This window comes from Scyliorhinus torazame, chromosome 3 (assembly GCF_047496885.1).
Source record: "Scyliorhinus torazame isolate Kashiwa2021f chromosome 3, sScyTor2.1, whole genome shotgun sequence".
Taxonomy (NCBI): domain Eukaryota; kingdom Metazoa; phylum Chordata; class Chondrichthyes; order Carcharhiniformes; family Scyliorhinidae; genus Scyliorhinus; species Scyliorhinus torazame.
The window spans coordinates 28572921-28595988 of NC_092709.1; the positions used below are offsets into that span (position 1 = coordinate 28572921).

Below are 23068 nucleotides of genomic sequence, written 5' to 3' on the forward strand. Positions count from 1 at the left end.
GAGGCCATTCGGCCCATCGAGTCTGCACCGACCCACATTAATCCCTCACTTCCACCTTATCCCCGCAACCCAATAACCCCTCCCAACCCTTATGGACACTACGGGTAATTTAGCATGGCCAATCCACCTAACCTGCACGTCTTTGGACTGTGGGAGGAAACCGGAGCACCCGGAGGAAACCCACGCACACACGGGGAGAACGTGCAAACTCCGCACAGACAGTGACCCAGCGGGGAATCGAACCTGGGACCCTGGCGCTGTGAAGCCACAGTGCTAATCACTTGTGCTACCGTGTTGGTTCGTCTATGTAGCAGAGCACCCAACACGACATAGTACCAGGGTTGGAACCCAGTAACTGTGAGACCTACCTACACATCTTAAGGAATCCGCTATCCTGCGCCATGGACACCGTCAGCCCGCCGCAGCCGCTCCAAATCGCTGGAAACCTCGGCGTCAACTGGAAGCTGTTTAAACAGCGCTTCCAGTTCTTCCTACCACAGAAAGGGAGAATGCTTCGGACACCAGGAAAATCACCCTCCTCCTCTCCACAGCAGGGCAACACGCCATCCACATCTAAAACTCCCTGGTGTTCGCGGAAAGTGAGGACAAAACAAAGTACAAGACGGTCCTTCTCACACTTCAGCGTCGGGGTAAATGAGAGTTTCAAGAGGTACCTCTTCCAGCAGCACCTGCAGGGTAAAGATGAGCCTTTTCAATCTTATTTGACACATCTCCGTATCCTCGCGCAGTCCTGCGGTTACGAGGCCACCTCCGATTCCATGATTCAGGACCAGATTGTTTTTGGGGTCACCTCGGGCACCCTACGCCAGCAGCGCCTCAAAATTAAAGGCCTCATTGCCATCGAAGCCTGCGTCCACCATGAAAACAGGACCAGCCACTACTCCCAATTCCAGGTGGCCGAATCGGCACGGCAGGGGTCCTACGCGGCCGAATCGGCAAGGCAGGGGTCCTACGAGGCCGAGCGGGTCCATGCAATCGAGTTCCTCCCCGCCCGCGGCCCGGACGAGGGCGGCCATTTCGCGCACTTTCCGCGGCCTCCCGCGCTTGTACGCGCCAAAAGAGACGTCGACGCAGAGGGACGTGACGCGCAGGCGCACTCTACGCAGGACCGAACTGCGCATGCGCGATGGCGCAACGAACGCCATGACGTCACGACGTGCAGCAACTGTGGCTCCGCACATTTAAAGCGGCAATGTCCGGCAAAGAACTGACAATGCCTCCGCTGTGGCAAGATGGGCCACTACGCTGCCTGCTGTCGAGCAGCTCAACCTGCCAACGCTCCCCAATTCCGACAGCCTCGCAGGGACGTGCAGACCATTCAGCCTCCGTACTCCGAGTCATACCCGGACGATATACAAACCGGTGATAGAGACGACTGGGAAGCCTTCTGTTAGAGGGAAATGAACGAACCACAGTAACCAGTTTACAGATATTATTATTGTTAGTAATAAAACTGAGTTGTATCATCCGCAACTGTGTTGGTTCGTCTATGTAGCAGAGCACCCAACACGACATGTAGCAGTGATCTTGTGTCTGACTAATCTGGCAAAGCTGCCCTGAAAGTGGCCTGTTGCAATAAAGACAATGTATAACCGTAGTCATGTTGGCTGGTACAGGCAATGCTGCTCTTCGAGTTTAAATGGGTTTCGGGTCTTTAGCCAACATTTGAAATGAGCCTCCAGGGGATTGCAGCTTGCTGAGGCACTCGCATTAATAAAAGCTTGATTTGTGAACTCTGCTGGATGAGTGTCTGGACTTGAAGAACAATTATTTTCTGTGTCATCTCATGCTAAGTGCCTTCAATCTAGCCTCTTCCATCCAATCGCATATTGTGGTATTATCAGGTATTGCAGTACCCGAGAGGCTGAAGTTCCATTGGTTAAACCTGGGGGTTTACCATTGGCTGTATAGTATGTAGCTCCGCCCTGATAGGTGGGGTATAAGAGTCAGTGCTGTCCCAGCAGCCCTCATTCTGTACCTGAGCTGCTGGGGAACAGTTCTAGTCTATTAAAGCCTTCAGTTGTGCTACAACCTCGTTTTAGTAGTTATTGATCGTGCATCACATATCTTAGTAATATAGGGAGCCCAACTTGCAAACCTACACCGCTAGTGAAAAAATGCTCACTCTGTCGACTGAACGGGGCAGTCAAAATCCTAACAGGACTTCTCAAACACCGAGCAATTTAAATGTATGTGCTGGCGGATTAAAAGCTAATTTCAGCTGCAGCAATCAAAAAGACCACCTCGCCTTTAATTGTTTCGCAGCGCCAGGGACCCAGGTTCAATTCCTGACTTGGGTCACTGTCTGTGGGGAATCTGCACGTTCTCCCCGTGTCTGTGGGTTTACTCTGGGTGCTCAGTTTTCCTCCCATAAATCCCACAAAGATGTGCATATTAGGTGAATTGGACATTCTGAATTCTCCCTCTGTGTACCCGAACAGGCGCCGGAGAGTGGCGACTAGAGGCTTTGCACAGTAACTTCATTGCAGTGTTAATATAAGCCTATTTGTGACAATAATGACGATTATTATTAAATTTGTTGTTAAATATTGTTTTGGAAAGGTTTGCTCCTGTGGGAAAGCGCATTTATGATGGGAAAATAGTTTCACAAAAATGACAGCGATGATATCAAGTCGTACAGAGGGAAGGTGTTGAATGAGGTGGGATTTTTCATGAGACCTGCAAAGATGTTTATACATCCAGGCAGCAAGAACAGTGAAGTTAATTAAGTTCAACTGCTCATAGTTGTAGTCCTGAAACTGGAATGATGTAAGGTAGGAGAAAAAGTATTCCAAAATTGTTCTCGTAACTGTGAGTAGGAAGCCTGTTCCCTGTAGTAATTTGTTCAGTCTTTGGCTAGGGGCTCATTTTTGCTCTAGTCCGTGTTCTGACTCTCACTTCTCATTAAAAGTTTTGATTTATGTCATGTCTTGGCTTCAATATTCGCGTCAGCTGCAGGAAGCGTCTCCTGTGAGTTTGGTCCTGGAGAGAGCACCTCTGCAGTCTGATCAGATTAGTCCCGCAAAAGTCTCAAGAAAATGTTGCCGCCGAGCACAGCAAGGACTTCATTCCATTCCTCAAGAAATAATTGCTGTGCAAATATACATTTTCTTCTAATGACCAAGCGCAGGATGTAATAAATATTTGTATTCTATTGATGTCTCAGTCCTTGCCTGCAGATAGACCGCTGCACTGCTGATAGGAATATGGAATCCATTTATTTCATTTAACATTATAATGTTAAACACAATTTAAAGTGTTTAGAAAATGGAAGAAACCTCCATGTGGTACCCTCAATAACGACGCTTAGAGTGTAAACTGTAAAGAAGGCTTTAATAAACTAAGAACTAGACTAGTGCCGAGACGTGTGCTAACAGCTGCACTGCCCACAAGGGGTCCCTTATATACGGCTCCCAGATGGGCAGAGCCGGAGGCGGAGTTCCCCCAGGGTTCCAAGCCCGGTCTTAAAGGGGACATCACCGTACATGATGACAAGGGTACAGTGTTACAGTAACCGTTCATCACATTCACCCCCTGTTTAAAAAAAAGAGTCCGGGGGGGGGGGTGGGTGATGTGCCATCATAAGTCCATCCGTCTCGGTGGCCGGATCGTCCTCATCGACCTCCGTAGTTCGGGCGGTGGTGCGGCGGCCGGTGGTGCGGCGGACACGGACGTCCTGGTTGAGGGTACGTCCGGGAGCATGGCGGTCGGAGTTTTGGTCCGGGTCGGGGCAGGGGAACAGGGTGCAGGGAGAATAGGCAAGGCTGGGGGTAGCGGTGCCGGCGCCGTCGGGGTGTGTAAAGGGGGGGCACTAGGGGTGGTGCGCGGTAGGTGCTCACCAATGGGGGGTGGGGCCGGGAGGGGGTGTGTTGTAGGGGGCGCCGGGTCCTGCAGGGGAGCGGCATGGGAAGGGGTGTCTGTAGTGGGGGATCCAGCGGGTGCCAGATTCCGGAGGGAAACCGTATCTTGCCTGGCGTCTGGGTAGTCGACGTAGGCGTAACTGGGGTTGGCGTGGAGTAATCGGACCTTTTCGACCAGTTTTATGGCTCCTCGTGTGCCTCCGGAGAAGAACAGGTCCCGGAACCGTCAGCCAAGGTGGAAGCGAGACCCCGGAGGTAGACTTCCTGGGGAAGACAAACAATCGGTTGTGAGGGATCTCATTCATGGCCGTGCAGAGGAGCGACCTAATGGAGTGTAGGGTGTCGGGCAGGACCTTCTGCCAGCGGGTAGTTGGGAGACTTGTCGACCCAGAAGGACAGACTTCCACACTGTCGCGTTCTCCCTCTCCACTTGCCCGTTTCCCCGCGGGTTGTAACTGGTCGTTCTGCTCGAGGCTATGGCTTTGCTGAGCAGATACTGACGCAGTTCATCGCTCATGAATGATGTACCCCGGTCGCTGTGGATATAAGCGGGGAAACCGAACAGGGTGAAGATGCTGTGCAGTGCCTTAATCACCGTGGCTGAGGTCATGTTGGGGCTGGGAATGATGAATGGGAAACGGGAGAACTCATCGATAACGGTGAGGAAATAGGCATTACGATTGGTGGACGGGAGAGGCCCCTTGAAGTCCACGCTCAGTCGCTCAAAGGGCCCCGGGGCCTTCACAAGCCGAACCTTGTCTGGCCGATAGAAGTGCGGTTTGCACTCCGCACAGACCTGGCAGGCCCTGACCATGGCCTTGACCTCCTTGGTTGATTAAGGTAGTTTGCGGGACTTGATAAAATGGACGAGCCGGGTAACCCCCGTGTGGCAGAGGTCATTGTGGATGGCTTGCAGGCGGTCGTCCTGCGCATTGGCGCATGTGCCGCGGGACAGGGCATCTGGGGGCTCGTTGAGCTCCCCTGTACGATACTTGATATCGTACGTGTAGGTGGAGTGTTCGATCCTCCACCTCAAAATTGTATCGTCTTTTATTTCGCCCCGTTGCCTGTTATCGAACATATAGGCGACTGACCGTTGGTCGGTGACGAGGGTGAACCTCCTTCCGGCTAGGTAGTGCCTCCAGCGCCGCACAGCCTCCACAATGGCTTGTGCCTCCTTCTCGACTGCAGAGTGTTGAACCTCGGAGGCGGTGAGGGTCCGGGAGAAGAACGCTACTGGTCTGCCTGTTGCCTGATTAAGGGTAACAGCCAGGGCGATGTCTGATGCATCGCTCTCTACCTGGAAGGGGATGGTTTCGTCCACCGTGCGCATAGCGGCCTTGACGATATCGGCCTTGATGCGGTTGAAGGCCAATTGAGCCTCAGCCGAGAGGGGAAAAGTGGTGGTCTTCATGAGTGGGCGGGCTTTGTCCGCATACTTGGGGACCCACTGGGCGTAGTAGGAGAAGAGCCCCAAGCACCGTTTGAGGGCCTTGAGGCTGCGGGGAAGGGGAGTTCCTTTAGGGGGCGCATGCGGTCGGGGTCGGGACCTAGGACCCCGTTTTCCACGACACAGCCGAGGATGGCTAGCCGGGTTGTGTGGAAAACGCATTTTTCCTCATTATCGGTCTGATTAAGGATTCGGGCGGTCTGAAGGAACGTTTTGAGGTTAGCGTCATGGTCCTGCTGGTCACGGCCGCAGATGGTGACATTGTCCAAGAACAGGTATGTAGCCCGCAAACCGTACTGGTCCACCATTTGATCCATCGCCCTTTGAAAGACGCAGATCCCATTTGTGAGGAAGTGGAAGAGCTGGCCGGCTGCTTCGAAGGCAGTATAGGGGCGGTCTTTTGGTCGGATGGGGAGCTGGTGGTAGGCGGGGTTGAGGTCGACCGTGGAAAATACTCGGTATTGGGCGATCCGATTTACCATTTCCGCGATTCGAGGAAGGGGGTACGCATCAAGCTGCATGAATTGGTTTATGGTCTGGCTATAATCCACGACCATCCGTTTCTTATCCCCGGACTGGACTACCACCACTTGTGCTCTCCAAGGGCTGTTGTTAGCCTCGATGACCCTCTCTCCCAGTAAACGCTGGACCTCTGACTTGATAAAAGTCATATCTTGGGCACTGTAGCGCCGGCTCCTGGTGGCGACGGGCTTACAGTCGGGAGTGAGGTTCGCGAATAGCGAGGTGGATGTGACTTTCAGTGTCGCAAGGCAGCACACCGTGAGGGGGGGCAAGGGTCCGCCGAACTTCAGTGTCAGGCTTCGGTGGCTGCACTGGAAATCCAGTCCGAGCAGCAGGGGGGCACAGAGGTGGGGAAGGATATAAAATTTGAAACGGGTGTACTTGGCACCCTGGATCGAGAGATCCGCGATACAGTACCCCTTGATTTGTACCGAGTGGGACCCGGATGCGAGGGCTATGGTTTGGGATGCGGGATGGGTGCGCAGGGAGCAGCACCTGACCGTATCATGATGGATAAAGCTCTCCGTGCTCCTGGAGTCGAAGAGGCATGCAGTGTCGCGCCCGTTGACCTGGACCTGCATCATAGAGTTCTGCGGGTGTTTTGGCCGAGTTTGGCCGAGGGTGATCGCTCCCACTCGCGGGTAGTCGGAGTCCTCAGCCGAGTCGGACTCATAAAATGGCCGCCGCCGCCGGTTGCGCGTGTCGGGTCGAGAAGATGGCCACCGACAAGATGGCTGCTCCCATGATTCGCACGAGGCTGATGACGCGTCAGAAGGGGGCATGTCGGGTCGGTGCGCAGCCGCATTGCGAGGCCTGCGGGCCTGAGAGCCTGATTTTCGGGCCGACTGTTCTTTGTTCTTCTGGCCCCTGGGTCTGGCCAGGCAGACCCTCGCAAAATGCCCCTTCTTCCCACAGTCGCTGCAGATCGCAGAGCAGGCTGGGCAGCGTGGGTGTGGGTGCTGGCCTTGCCCGCAGAAGTAACAAGGTGTGCCCCCAAGATGAGTGGGTCGCCGCGTGGCGCAGGCCTGTAATATGGCTGAGTCTGAGGAAGTCCGGGGGGGCTCGCAGAGTCCGCGGGGTATGTACCCAAGTTATGTCGGGCCACCTCCAGCGAGGAGGTGAGCATTAGCGTGTCCTGGAGGTCTTTTGCCCCATTTTCGAGCAGCCGCTGCCGGATGTAGGTCGAGCGGATGCCGGACATGAAAGCGTCTCTGATGTGCAGGTTCATATGGACCTCCCCTGTCATATCCTGGTGGTCACAGTCACTGGCAAGCGCGGTGAGTTTCTCGACGAATTCGTGTAGCGATTTTTCCGAGCGCTGCCGGCAGGTAGAGAGCAGATGCCTGGCATGCATCTCGTTGATAGGCTTGACGAACCGCTTGCGGAGTAGCTCGACTGCCTCTTCATAAGTCGTCGCCTTTTCGAGCGTGGTGGAGATTCTGGAGTAGGCGCAGTTTGCGTGGCCCCAGGATGGGAGTCTCTGAGGAGTCCAGGTCGGCCTCGAAGCATCGGAGCCAGTATTCAAAAATTTCCTTTGCCTCCGGTGTCCGTGCTTCCAGGCTGAGCTTCTCTGCTTTTAGGCCTGCGTCAATCCTGACGTAGTTTAGTTTATTTAAATTGTGGTACCCTCAATAACGACGCTTAGAGTGTAAACTGTAAAGAAGGCTTTAATAAACTAAGAACTAGACTAGTGCCGAGACGTGTGCTAACAGCTGCACTGCCCACAAGGCGGCCCCTTATGTACGGCTCCCAGATGGGCGGAGCCGGAGGCGGAGTTCCCCCGGGTTCCAAGCCCGGTCTTAAAGGGGACATCACCTTACATGATGACAAGGGTACAGTGTTACAGTAACCGTTCATCACACTCCACTTTGGCATTTTTGAAGTCACAACATCAGTTCGAGAAAACTTTGCATATCCAAAGTTCTCATATGGTTTATTAACTTGGCCCCAAGGTGGCATTTTAGACGTTGAAGGTGTGCACCACTTTAAATGTGGCTTTTGGGGAAATGATAATCGAGAGGCGTGCAACACAGACTAGCACGTGATCCATTTTACATTATCGTACAAACTCAAAGTTATCCTACTGATCCAACTTAGGTTGCTGTTAAACGCAAATAGCTCAGGCAATTGGCTGTGTTTTACGGATAGGGGATATTTTTAAAATCAGTTTTTAAAATTTAACTTGAAGGCACTTACCATCAGGATATCTCTCAAGTGACTTTCTTTGGGCTGGAATTGACTCTGGATTAGTGCTGCAAAGACAAAGGTCTAAGTCCAACATAATGCCGAGTTTCAGCATACAAGATTGAGAAATCTGCACTCCCGAGACTTCTGACTGTTTTTATGTTTTGCCTGCCTGATTTCTGATGATCTGTTGCACCAATTCAGCAAACCCTCTGCCAAGACTCTCTGCCGCACATTAACGTGTCTCTGACCTCCAAATGCAAAAGACCAGAGGTCACAAACTTCCTGCATTTACATCAGTTCTGAATGGATTGTAAATGTATATTTTTGAACGTTCGGCGCACCAGGATCTAAAGTCATAGGCCACGATTCTCCGGCCTCGTTGCGCTCTCGCTCAAGCGAAATGAGGCCGGTGAATAGCGGGAGAGGCCAAAAACGAGAACCGCGCCAGGCGCCAAACAGTTTGCGATGAAACCGGCCCGCTCCCCCAGGCAAAATTGGGATCTCGCCGTAGCATGGTGAGAAACCAATTATCACCACTTAAGCCCTATTTCCATACAATCAACGGGAGTGACCCCATATCCAACGGCCTCCTGTGATTCAACGGCCTCCCCAGCAAGTGCTCACGCTGGCGCCGATTAGTACTCCTTTTGAAAAACGTGAACCTGGCGGAAGGACTTCTGTGGGGAGCTGAGGAGGTGAGTCGCCATCTTTGCTCACAGACAAAGAGCCCGGGGGCGCTCTGTTTGCCACCCCAGTGCTCGGTGTGGGTGTGGCGGACCTTTGGCTGGGGTTGGGCCGCCATGGGAGGGTGGGGGAGGCAATCATGTGCAGCACCACCATGCCACTTCCTGGATCATGTGAACCCGTTCTGGTGGCAAACCTTGTCCCTGCCTGTCTGCTGACTGACCATCCATAATGCCCAGCAATTGCTGAGGCCTCTGGCTGTGCAGCTGAAGGCTATTGCTTATTGTAATGCAGAACAAGGCCAGCAGCGTGGGTTCAATTCCCGTACCGGCTCATTACCTGAACAGGCGCTGGAATGTGGCGACTAGGGGCTTTTCACAGTAACTTCATTGCAGTGTTAATGTAAGCCTACTTGTGACAATAAAAGATTATTATTATTAAGTGGATTCCCGTGGGTGGGCAGGCAGTCTAGCATGTGGGAGTCATTGCCGAGCATCTCAATCACACCCTGATGCTTGGACACTGTGCTTCAACACTGCGGGAGGCAACGCCACACACTCAGCAGCCAACATCCAAACACCCAGGGGACGGAACACAGTTCCGCGGACATATCCACGGCCGGAGGGTGGGTGAGTGCCATGTGGAGGGGAAGATGTCTGGAGAGATGGGTCAAGGGGTCGGAGGTCGGTCTGCATTTAGGAAGAGAGTGACAGAGGCATCATACTGGTTGTGCACAAGGGTGTTTATTGTGTGTAACAATTCCCCACTCTCCCAATGGTACTGCCCCCTCCACCATATCCCCCCTTACCCACTATCTACCCCCCCCCCAACCCCGTCCCCCTATACTGGTGCCCTCAATGATCATCGAAGTGCTTGGGCCTCCTAGCTCTACCACTACATCTAGGTGTGCCCCCAGCATGCACCTGAGGCAGTCAGCTGCTTACCAGTCTCGTGGCCTTTGGTGCTCCTGGCGGGCATCATCTGGGGGCTCTGGGACCGGAGGGCCCTGGCACACTTGTTGGTGGCAGATTCACAGCCGTACCGCCCTGTCCTGTGTGCTGGCTGCGCATTGCGGCCTCATCAGAGGGGTGGAACTCAGGGGAGCTGGTGGCCACCATTGCTACTTCATGGGACGGATCTGGGTTGGGACCCAGCACCCCCTCCTCCCGCTTGTGCCCATAGGGCCCGGGGTTCAGCTTGGGACAGAGGGCTAGTTGGTTTGAGCCCCAGCTGCCCTTACAACATCTGGCTCTGCAGTTCCCCGATGCCTGCACCATCGTGTCGACGCCTTGTGCGATGCTCCTCAGTGACTGGGACATGCTCTGCAGTGCCTCGGCAATGCCCACCTGCGACTGGGACAAGCTCCGCATCACCTCAGCCATGCTCACCTGAGAGCAGCCCATGTCCCGCAGAACCTCATCAAGGTCAGCCTGGTACTGGGTCACATCCCCCAGTGAATCAGACAGTCTGTCAAGCCCCTCAGCCATGGCTGTCACTGACTGCGCGATACCTTGGACACATTGCCGACATCGTACACCAGGCTCTCCACTCCAGTCACCACCCGAGCAGTGTTGGCCTCAGTGCCACCCATTGCCGGTGGCATCTCCTGCACCTGTAGCCTCTGGGACTCCTCCAAGCAACAATGGGCGTGCTGGAGTGTCGCTGACATCTCCCTCTGAATGTCCCAGCCGCTCCCTAACATCGCCATCAGCTCTGGGATAGCCTCTTCCACAGGCTCAGCATCAGGCTGGGACCCAGCTGGGTCCTGGGATCCAGCAGACCTCCAACTGCTGTCTTGCCTGGGGGTTCCTGCCTCCACCTGATATACATCAACAACTGTGTGGTGCTCACCAGATCTTGTCCCAGAAGCCTGACCACTAACGTTTCCCACTGAGGTGTGTGTCTCTGCATTGGTGAAGGGTGGGGATGACAGCTGTGACGCCTCGTTCGTGTCTTCCTCGGAGTTCCCCTCCGAGGTGGTCTCCTGGGAGGATAGAGAGGGGGCCCACCGTCGGCTGGATGACCTCCGGGAGAATGGACATGTGGTCAGTGGGAGGGATGGGCCAGTCAGTAAGATAATAAAAACTCACATTTTACTGGTCCTCCGGGTGAGGCCCAGTGGCTACTCACCTCTGCTGCTTCCGCCAACCTCCGCATTGGTGACTGCTCTGTCCTCGGCCCCCCAGTCGTCTCCAGTGCCCGCTCCTCGAAGACGGTAAGGACTCATATGTCCTGCACACCACCGCCAGTCTGGGCCCTCTCCCGACGGTTGTGGGAGAGCTTTTCCTGAGGAGACACTGAGGGGGCATCATTAGCCACATGCATGGTTCATAGTGGTGGGGAGGGAGGGGGTGGTGAAAGAAGAGTTTGGAGAGTTGAAGGGAGAGGGGGGTGAGGGATGGTTGGTGTCATAATATACACCAGTATATCATGGTGCAAACACACACTGATGGACACACAGTGGGACCAATCAACATACACAACACACAGCCAATCACCAGTGAGAGCACACGCACTATAAAGACAGGGGACATCAGAGTTCCCGCTCATTCAAGTAGCAGCTAGCTAGGAGCAGAGAGCTCACAGCCTGCAACACAGATATTCACCATGTGCTGAGTGCATCAACTGGTTAGGACAAGGCAAAGGTCTTTAGTTAAAGCTAGTATCGTATTTACCCACAGTTCAAGTATGTTTAAATATTTAACCTTCTAATAAAATAGTGTTGCACGACTTCCAAGTGTTGGTGACCTGTATGTGATCCAGAACACCCAACACATCAGTTGGGGGTTGCATGGAGAGTTGGGGGGTGGATGCTCGCGTGCGGGCGGAAAGGCGTCGGTGGAGGGGGTGGGGGATGGTTGGTGTCTACCCTCTCGTGCTACCCGGTGTAGGTCGTTGACCTTCGATCACTGAGGCCAGTCCTCCTGGTCACACTCCCGACGCTCACAGTCGCCGCCTCTTCCCCGACAGCACTGGCTGCCCTGTTGCTGACACTCTGGCCCCTCCGGGGAACAGGACATCCCTCCTGGCCCCCAGTGCGTCCAGGAGCCTCCCCAGATCTGCATCCCCGAATCTTGGGACCGGTCTCCTGGACACCATTGTTGCGAGCTTGCTGGGGTTGACTGAGCAAGTTCAGTTTAAGTGCTGCTCGACCTTGTTAGCGGGCGGCTGACGAGTGTGGTCCCGATGAATCAGCTGGCGAGCCTTCATTTGCGGCGAGAATTCCCTGGGGCCTCGTTAAGTGGACCAATTAACGTTAAATTGCGTTGCCAGCCGTGCTGGGCCAAGCTCCGGGAAATCACGGAAGTTCCTGCTTGCTACCACACTTCGAAATCTTCCTGGAAAATCACAGCCATAGTTTTGGTGTTTTGTCAGAATATTTTTTTAACTCTCCTCAGGGGGACCTATCTTATCTGTCGAATACTTGAATACATGTGCATAGAAACAGAATGATCAGTATTACAAATTGAACAGCTAAATAAATTAATTAACTAGTTAAATTATTATTTTTTTAAGCATGCTGTATGATTGGCGGACAAGCGTAAAGAGGTCTTGCTGCCATTATACAGAGCATTGGTGAGAATACAACTGGGGTACTGTGGTAGGCTATATTAGGGGTATCGCGGTACCTAGGTGGGATGTACCTTATACTGTAGTATGAGTGGTAGAACCTGCCTGCTGGTTCCGCCCAGCAGGCGGAGCATAAGAGTCTGTGTTTCACCCACAGCAGTCATTCTGTACCGGAGCTGCTGGGGTAACTACTTGTTCATTAAAGCCTTCAATTGGATTACAATCTTGCTTCAGTAGTGATTGATCGTGCATCAGGTACCATGTAGAGTTTTAGACTTTATCCCTAAGAAAAGATCCACTTGACATAAGGGGGGGTACAAACAAGCCTCACTCGATTAACCCCTGGTATAAGGGGGCTGTTTTGTGAGGATAGGTAGCGTAGAATGGGCCTTTCGAGCTGGATTTCATGAGCCCTTCCTGAACATCACACCCACCACGTGGATTGTAGCAGACTGGTTAGTCAGTCTGAGTAGGTATAGCAGGATTAACAATAGTGTCAAATCCAAGTCGGAGAATTGTTAATAGTTTAATAAACGTGTTAAAGCTATCTCCAAGTCTGAACCTTCCTTTGTCAGAGTTCACATCAAGGAAGCAGCTTATGCTACGTCAAGAGCATAACAAAAGACACGGGAGGTTCTTTTTTTCTTTTTCTTTTTTAGGCCGTGGTTGCTGGCGGAGTGGGCCACCTTGACGTCATGGGACCAACTTCCATGATTTCCTTTGACTATCTGTAGTGAGCGGGCTACACCCCTCTTTTCCTGCTGGAGTTGACACTGTCAGAAAAAGAGAATACTCGGCCCATTATCTCAGGACGAGGGGACAGGCATTTCAGATTGAGATGAAGAGAAATTTGTTCACTCCGAGGGTTGGGCATCATTGGAATTCTCCCCAGAGGCCTGCGAATGCTCAGTTGTGGAGTATGTTTAAGGCTGAGGTCGATAATTCTTTGAACGCTTGAAGGAATCGAGGAGTATGGAGATCAGGCAGGAGAGTGGAGTTAAAGTGAAGGGTCACCAACGATCTTATTAAAATAGTGGAAGGGCCATATGGCCTACTCTTGCCCCTTTTTCTCATGCTCCTATGCCTTGCCCAATATACATAAGTGCCGATTAGCTGGCTTCATTCAGACTTAATTTTTGTACATAAAGGAGATTCACAGAAGTAATATGGCATAAATTCCATGCTTACCTCTGACCCAGATTGCTAACACGGATTTTGACTTCCTTACATGTTTTTCTAGCATATGCTGATGAGATTAGCAGTAAATGTTGTTGTAAGTAACGGCCGGCAAGATCAGCATAAAGTTGGCCTGTCTTTCAGGAAATTCCGGGTCGCTAATTCTTCTTTGGGGATTTTTGCTAAAGTGAACGGGAAGGTTGCGAAATGCTTTGCCCATGTGGATTCCATCTTGAGCACTGATCATTTTTGGAGCAGCAGGAGAGAGTGGAAGAGCAGATAACCTGGGAAGCCAGGCTTGTAAAGGAGCGCTGCAGATACCGAAGACTACGATGTGCAGCCCAGAAGGCAAATCCTCAATCGACCCATCGAATTATGCATTAGGAGGACTCCTTTTTTTCCTGCGGGATATTTGCTGAAGCTCCTGCGTCTCCCATTGGCCATGCGTTGAAGAGAAGCGGTTATCTAGTGCTATATGTGATGGCATTACATTATGCCGCCACCCCTGCCATCTGCCACACATCATACGGCTCCAATGCGCCGCAAGTGCTTATCTGTTCATGTCGGGACCCTGCAATCATTGTTATTTTCTAAGTTTCCACTTGAGTACATCATGCACCATCCACAATAGCATAACCCCTGGCTACCTCTGACATGCGAATGTCAATTTCTCATCTTCAGATATCTATATCACTCCGATCTACCCAATAGCATTGATAAAAGTTCATAACGAAATGGGCCAATGTTTCTGTGGCGCTATGAAGAATGGGGAATAAAATGAACTTCCTCACATCCATTTTTTCCTTCCTTTCGCCTCCTACAAGAATCTCTCGGAGAATGAGCGTCAAAAAGAAAAGTACATTTCTTTTGACCATTGTCATGTAGCGCAAACCATCTTGAGTCGTCGATCCTCCAACGACTGCACCCTACGCCCCAGGTTGAATGAATTCCCAGCTTAGACTCTATCACCTCCTGCTGTGCATCATCCTGTAAACCTGTCCGGAGTAATTGTCTGTAATCTTTCCCTGCATGTTATTATCAGTCACGGACTGTTTAGTTTTACAACTACGCATAAAACATCCACACTTAAAATGGGCAGTCACTCATACTGGCCATCAAAGGATAACCGTTACACATTTCCATTCATACCAATTTCAAATTTTCTGGTTGTAGCGTCTTGAGTGTTCCCTTTATTTCAGGCCAAAATAGGTGTGATTCGCAAGATTTCGTTGCCCCTTTTCTTCTGCAATTTAAAATGCAAACGTAGTATCACAGAAAAATGTTGCAAAGCTACATCCACAACACAGGAGCAAGGAGGTTGGAGAAGGTGAATTACAATTCAGCAACTTCACTAAGCGGGGGGTTTTCAGCCATGGTGTGGATTGTCACTTTGTTCGTATCTGAACCCTCATATTACGTTCTTGCCACTAACCCTTTGCTACTCAGCCTGGACTGTGTCTTGTAGGAAATTTACTTACTGTTCCGCCAAAGAGACAAGTTCAAATCCTCCTGGAAATATCCACGATCAAAGCACTGGCGCATGGTCAACTTTATCATCATCCAAACCCGAAATCAAAAGGATGCCCTTATCGCCAAAGCGATGACCAATGCAGACGACGGCTGGATAGACCACTGGCTCATCCGCTCCTTTATGTCCATAAAACTTCACCGGAAGCAGTGGAAGATGAAGCAATAGCTCACAATAATGATCAACTTTGAGCAGCTTCAACAGCCAAGCATGCTAGTGAGCTTCCAACAATGCCTGCTACAACATTTACAAAGTGTCCATTCTAATGGAGTGGAGGAAAATTGGAAATAGCTGAAGGCAGCTGTCATCTCAAGCTGTGAAGAAACCCTCTGCTACAAGACCGGGAAACACCAAGACTGGTTCGATTAGAATGACCACACTATCCAAGACATAATCAACAAAACTCTCCATGCCTGGCATAACGCTATAACCATCAAGGCAAAGAGGAGAGCCCATCAGTCAGCCAAGGCGGAGGAACAAAGAAGAAATGGGGAAATCAAGAACCAATGGTGGACTGGGAAAGCTAAGGAGCCACAACTCCTCGCTGACGAGCACAACGTGTGGAGTTTAGTCAGTGTCACCGGGGCAATATATGGATCCAACACTCTCGTCCTCAAACCGGTGCAGAGTAAGGAAGGAACCATCTTGAGAGATGGAGACAACATCAGCCTCCAATGAAGAGAACACTTCAAAGAACCCCTAAACCGTGATACAATCATAGATGAGGACATGTTTGAGGCAATCCCCCAACTCTCCATCAAAGATTATGTGGACGATGTTGAAGCTGCCATTGAACACGTGAAGATTGGAAAAGCCACAGGAGTGGATGAGATTCCAGCAGACATTTTTAAACTTGGAGGAGAAGAGGTCACCCGTCATCTCCGTCAGCTGTTCCTGAAAACCTGGGACAGAGAAGAAATTTCTGCCAACCTCAGGGATGCCGCCATCACCACCATCTTCAAGAAAGGAGACAAAGCAGAACGACCGAAAAATCTCCCTCCTCTCCATCACCGGGAAGATTATCGCCCGAATCCTCGGCAGCCGCCTTCTCCCAATTCCTGGAGAAACCCTTCTGGAAAGCCAGTGTAGCTTCCAACCAAATTGAAACAATCAACATGTTTTTTACTGCTTGACAATTTCAAGACACATGCCAGGAGCAACATCAACTAGCCTTCATCAATTTGACCAAGGCTTTTGACTCAGTCAATCAGAAGACCCTGTCAAAGGCTGGCTGTCCATAGAAATTTATCAATATCCTCCAACAAGATGTTGGTGATAGTCCGCACTAACGGAAAAGAGACAGAAACTTTTGATATCAAGACAGGAGTCAAACAGGGATGTATCATCACCTTCACCCTTTTTTCTATCTTCATCGCCACCATCCTTTGCCTTGTCAAAAATAAGCTTCCCAGTGGAGTGGACATCGTCTACAGGTTGGATGGAAAACCTTTCAACCTTAACCAGTTGAAATCCAAGAAGAAAATAACACTGACATCTCTCGTAGAACTTCAGTATGCGGATGACAATGCCGTCTCCACTCTCTCAGAAGAGTATTTGCCACCTTCGTGGAAGCATACCAAACCTCAATAAGACTCAAGTCTTTTACCATCCACCACAGGGCAAGGTCCGGTCTCTCCCTTCATCAAGATCAGTGGGTAAACCCTACCAATCGTGGAACATTTCTCTTACAATTGGTCGCCACCTCTCATCTAAGGCTGACATTGATGTGGAGATCCAACATCATATCTAATCTACGAGTTCCTCTTTCAGGCGCTTAAGAACAAGTGTCTTTGGTGACCATGATATTCGTGCTGATACAAAGATTCTCATGTACAAGGCAGGCATCTTCCCAACTCTTCCATACAGCTCAGAAACTTAGACAATGTGCATGCACCACCTCAAGACCCTAGAGAGGTACCATTAACACTGTTTGAAACAAACTCTCTGGGAGGACAGGTATACTACTACTACTAATAATAATAAACTTTATTATTGTCACAAGTAGGTTTACATTAACACTGCAATAAAGTTACTGTGAAATCCCCTGGTCACCACACTATGGCGCCTGTCGGGTACACAGAGGGAGAATTCAGAATGTCCAATGCACCTAACAAGCACGTCTTTTGGTACTTGTGGGAGGAAACCCACACAGACACGGAGAATGTGCAGACTCTGCACAGACAGGGACCCAAGCGGGAATCGAACCTGGGACCCTGCTGTCGTGAAGCAACAGTGCTAACCACTGTTCTGATGCGGCACGGTATCAGGAGTACTAAATCAGGGTCTTTGAAGCAGCCAAGAGCCATGATAATCTGAACCCAACTCTGCTGGGCCAGCCATGTGCTTAGGTTGTCAGCGTCACGACTGTTGATTCTTCAATCAGCTCAAGGAAGGCTCCTGAACAAGAAGAGGACATAGGAAGTGCTTCAAAGACACCCTGAAGGCTTATCTCAAGAAATGCAACATAGATGTCAATTCCTGGGAGACCTTTGCTCAGAAAATACCTACTTGGAAGAACCTTCTGATTGAAGGGACACAGTTGTTTGAGAACACCAACAACGAGAGGAGGCCCCAAAACGGAGCCTGAGAAAGGAATACCAACGGTCCAGAGTCCAAGGAATAATCCTACCTCCCAGAAACACCTGCAAACTGTGCAGTCAAAGATGTGGCTCTAGGATCAGACTCATCAGCCAAGCAAATTCTACCAAAAATCTGTCCTGGTCCACCCAGGCCGACATTACGACCAAGAAAGCACAACAGCGCCTATACTTCCTCAGGAAATTAAGGATATTCGGCATGTCAACACTGACTCTTGTCATGATATTCAGGTAAACATCATGGTGCAAACATACATACATACTGATGGACAGATCAACGGACCAATCAACACACACAACACCACAGCCAATCACAGGCAAGAGCATACACACTACAAAACAGGGAACACGACACTTCCCGCGCATTCCAGCAGGAGACAGCTCAGGGCACAGAGCTCACAGCAAGCCACTCAGACATCCAACATGTGCTGAGTGCCACTCCAAGATAGTTTTAGGAATAGGTCCACAGATTCAAGGGTTATGATTGAACCTCAGTAAACAGTTTACCACTGTAAATAAATGTTAGTAATAAAACTGAGTTGTACCATTCGCAACCGTGTTGGTTCATCTGTATAACAGAGCACCCAGGATTGGAACCCGGTAACTGTGGGACCTACCTACGGATCCTCCGGAATCTGCCATCCTGCGCCATGGACACCGTCAGCACAGCCCGCCGCAGCCGCTACAAGTCGCTGGAAACCTCGGCATCAATTGGAAGCTGTTCAAACAGCGCTTCCAGCTCTTCCTGGAAACCAACGAAAAGGAGAGAGCTTCGGACACCAGAAAAATCGCCCTCCTCCTCTCCATGGCAGGTCAAGACGCCATCCATGTCTACAACTCCCTGGTGTTCGCGGAAGGCGAGGACAAGACCAAGTACAAGACGGTCCTTCTCAAACTCGACCAGCACTTCAGCGTCGAGGTAAACGAGAGTTTCGAGAGGTATCTCTTCCAGCAGCGCCTGCAGGGTAAGGATGAGCCCTTTCAATCTTTTCTTCCACACCTCCATATCCTCGCGCAGTCCTGCGGTGACAACATTACCTCCGATTCAATGATTCGGGACCAGATTGCTTTTGGGGTCACCTCACGCACACTACGCCAGCAGCTCCTCAAGATTAAAGGCCTCACCCTAGCCTCCACAATCGAAGCCTGCGTCCTGCATGAAAACGCGACCAGTCGCTACTCCCAATTTCAAGCGGCCGAATCAGCGCGGCAGGGGTCCTACGCGGCCGGATCGGCGAGGCAGGCGTCCTACAATGGCAAACGGGTCCAGGCGATCAAGTTCCTCCCGGCCCGCGGCCCGGACGAGGGCGGCCATTTTGCGCGCTTTTCGAGGCCTCCCGCGTTTGTGCACCCCAAAATAGACGCCGACACAGAGGGACGTGATGCGCAGGCGTGCACGATGCAAGACCGAACTGCGCATGCGCGGTGGTGCAACGAACGCCATGACGTCACGACGTGCGGCAACTGCGGAGCCGCACATTTAAAGCAGCAATGTCCCGCAAGAAACCGACAATGCCTCCGCTGTGGCAAGATGGGCCACTACGCTGCCTGCTGTCGAGCAGCTCAACCTGCCAATGTTCCCCAATTACAACAACCTCGCAGGGACGTGCGGGCCATTCAGCCTCCTTACTACGAGTCGTGCCCAGACGATATCCAGACCAGTGACACAGACGACCGGGCCGCCTTCCGTGTTGCGGTCATTGATGGAAACCGGATGTCTCCAGCCAGGACCCACCAGCCATTGCAAGTGAACGCTGTCAATCCGAGTGATGAATGGTGTGCCACCCTAACAGTCAACCCGAATTCGTCGCCCACCTACTAGACTGGACTTATGAGCCTGTTTGTACATTGAACTCATAATACCACTGTGTTAATATGTTTCTGTTCTTCCTTGTCATTACAGGAGTTTGTTTTGACGTTCAACATTTCCCCGTCCTTTGTTTATGGTACAACCTCGTTGCTATGTCGCACCCGACATCGCCCCTTGTATATAGTTTAGCCTCATGTACATGCTGTAGATATTGCACACACACACATTCCACTGCACTCAGTACACATCTCTATTTATAACCACATAGGCACACGTTCTTGTAAAAAAAGGGGGATGTCATGATATTCAGGTAAACATCATGGTGCAAACATACATACACACTGATGGACAGATCAACGGACCAATCACAAGCAAGAGCATACACACTACAAAACAGGGAACAGGACACTTCCCACGCATTCCAGCAGGAGACAGCTCAGGGCACAGAGCTCACAGCAAGCCACTCAGACATTCACCATGTGCTGAGTGCCACTCCAAGATAGTGTTAGGAATAGGTCCACAGATTCATGGGTTATGATCGAACCTCAGTAACCAGTTTACCACTGTAAATATATGTTAGTAATAAAACTGAGTTGTACCATTCGCAACTGTGTTGGTTCGTCTGTGTAGCAGAGCACCCAACACATCAACTCTTACCAACTTTTAGAGATGCAACATAGAAAGCATCCTATCAGGCTGCATCACAGCCTAGTATGGCAACTGCTCGGCCCAATACCGCAAGAAACTTCAGAGAGTCGTGAACACAGCCCAGTCCATCACACAAACCTGCCTCCCATCCATTGACTCTGTCTACACCTCCCGCTGCCTGGGGAAAGCAGAGAGCATAATCAAAGACCCCTCCAACACAGCTTACTCACTCTTCCAACTTCTTCCATCGGGCAGGAGACACAGAAGTCTGAGAACACACATAAACAGATTCAAAAACAGCTTCTTCCCTGCTGTTACCAGACTCCTAAACGACCCTCTTATGGACTGACCTGATTAATACCACACTCCTGTATGCTTCACCCGATGCCGATGGTACTTACGTTGTGTACCTTGTGTTGCCCTGTTATGTATTTAATTTTAATTTTATTTTCTTTCATGTACTAAATGATCTGTTTGAGCTGCTCGCAGAAAAATATTTTCACTGTACCTCTTTACACTTGACAATAAACAAATCCAAATCCAAGGACCCACGGAAGTCATGACCAATGACATTGAGTGCCCATAGGTGGGCAATCATACTCGTTAGTGAGTGATCGCTGAAGATTAGGTAATTGCCACTAACTCTTTGTTATTCAACCTGGGACTGAGTTTTGCCGGAAATTTACTTGGGATCTCAGCTGAAGCTGTTCATTTATTTTGGGCGCAATTGAATGGCGTCGTCACGCTCCACTCGGTGGCACGACGGGGCCATTAAATCTCGCGAGAGGCCTCTCGAAAGATTTTCGATGCTCGAAACGCCTCGTGAGATCTAATGAGATCCCATCTCGCTGGGCGGGATCCAGATTAGCATATTTAAGTGAGTCATCAGGTTCATTTAAATATGTCTGCGCCGATTCTCCCGAGGCCCAGGAATGAACGCCCATGCCTGGACCTCTTTGCCATTGCACTGTTTAGTACTGATCCACACAAACATGGACCAGGTGTAACAATGCCTGGGGGGGGGGGGTCCCACAGGGCATCAGAGCCCCTGGGTAGTCGGTCTCTGGACAGGGTGGTACTCTGGCACTCCTGCTGGCACCCGGACACCTTGGCCAGGGTGCCCGGTTCTCACTGCCAGGCTGGCAGTGCCAAGGTGCCTGGGTGCCAGGTTGCCCGTGCCAGGGATCAGGCCCAGGCGTGCCCTGCCCTTAAGAGGTGGAGTGCGGGAGGGGCTTGAGGACTCTCTAAGTGGTATGTTGGGGCAGTGGGTGGGGGCGGGGGCGGGGGGAGGGGAGGTCCAGAGTCCGCGTTGCGATGTTCGAGGGGGCACGAAAGACCAAGGAGGCATTTAAAAATGGCCCCCCGATCTCTTCCTGCACTGACCAGCTGAACATGTCAGTGCAGGAAATGCAGTACGTGCTGCCTCGGTGGGGCATTCCCAACCCAGGCCAAAAAAACCAACAGGGTCTTGTTTGATAGCGGGGTCATTTTTCAGAGCTGCAGGCACCGAAAAAGATCCCGCTATACGTGCCCAAAACAGGACTCTGTTTTGCGCATTAAATCGCACCTGGTGTTTCTCAATAACCCTGAGTAAATTCACTCAAGATTTGACAGAAACTGTTGGTGAATTAAAATACAGCCAAGGTTAGAGGTTTTTGTTTTCATATGTGAATTAAAACAAATCTCCTCATTTCCACATACACATTCTGCTCAGCAGCCACTGAAGAACAACTAGATTATTTTTTATTTCATTGCTGCTCCGTGTTATATGTGTATATGTGAGCATTTTCCATTTGAGCAAATGTGCTCACCTTAAGCAGTGGGGACTGACTGCATTTCAGAAATCTCATTATCTTTCCTTATGAAATGCCATCTGAATTAGTGAGGTTTCAACAGGTGTGCACGAATTTCAGAATTCTGCATCCATTTCATTCAAGTGTTCCAAGTGCAGGTGACACCACAGATAATTTAGTTCCAAGAAATACATTTTGCAAATGTACTTTTGCAGTAAATATTGGCTGACTTTTGAATGGTACAAAACATAAGCTGATGGCTGTCGTGTTGGGTGTTCTGGTCGACAAACAGGTCAACACAGCTGGAGATGGTGTAACTTTATTTTATTAACAACTCAACTGTAATAACATACTGTAAGTTTGGGTACGTGCATTACCAGCTTATCTGTGGACCCTGTCTTATTACTATCTAGGCGAGGCACTCAGCACATGGTGAATGTCTGTGTTGCAGGCTGTGAGCTCTGTGCTTTGAGCTGGCTGCTGCTAGAAAGAGCGGGAACTCTGGTGTCCCCTGTCTTTATAGTGCGTGTGCTCTCACTGTTGATTGGCTGCGATGTTGTGTATGCTGGTTGGTCCTACTGTATGTCCATCAGTGTGTCAGTGTGTGTGTGATTGCACCATGATATGCTGATGTATATCATGACAATGGCAGCATGAATTCACTGCACTTGCCTTTGATAATCGTGTGAAGTTATTAAACGTTATCCTGCATTAGAGAGATGTTCTTGGCATTAAGGGGGTGCCACTCCCTTCTACATCATCCCGGCTGGTGTATTACCAGGTTAATAACCCACCTTCCTGCTCACCTGAGTGTGATATTCAGTGAAAATCATTCTTTAATCATTCTCTGAACAGCTTGATGCCGCCGTCTCCTGTGTTCATTTTTGAACCAAGGTTTGAAATTACAGCGGCGTGTACTGCTTTAAGAGCTACCTCTCCCACTCCAGGGATATGTTGGCAGCACCTGTGCTGTTGGTCCACTGGGCAATATTTAAATTTCTGACCCAGGAATCTAGGACAGGATCATCAAGCTGGAGCATGCTGGAGGACCTGCCGTGGGGATATTACTTCTCACACGGATGAGACACAATATTTAGCACACCATGGAAAATACCATCAAGTTATTGGATACAGTCGGCTTGGGTAGTTCAAAGTTTGAGTGTTACTGAAGACAACCATTTGGTCATTTGGTTTGTTATAGCATTCCATAAACATTGGGCTG

At 50.6% G+C, this 23068-nt stretch overlaps 1 protein-coding gene across 4 annotated transcripts in view; it reads left to right on the plus strand.

Moving 5' to 3' along the window:
- adamtsl7 (ADAMTS-like 7) overlaps positions 1 to 23068 on the plus strand; it is a 621654-nt gene that overhangs the window by 279745 nt on the left and 318841 nt on the right. The gene's annotated exons all lie outside the window — the stretch shown is intronic.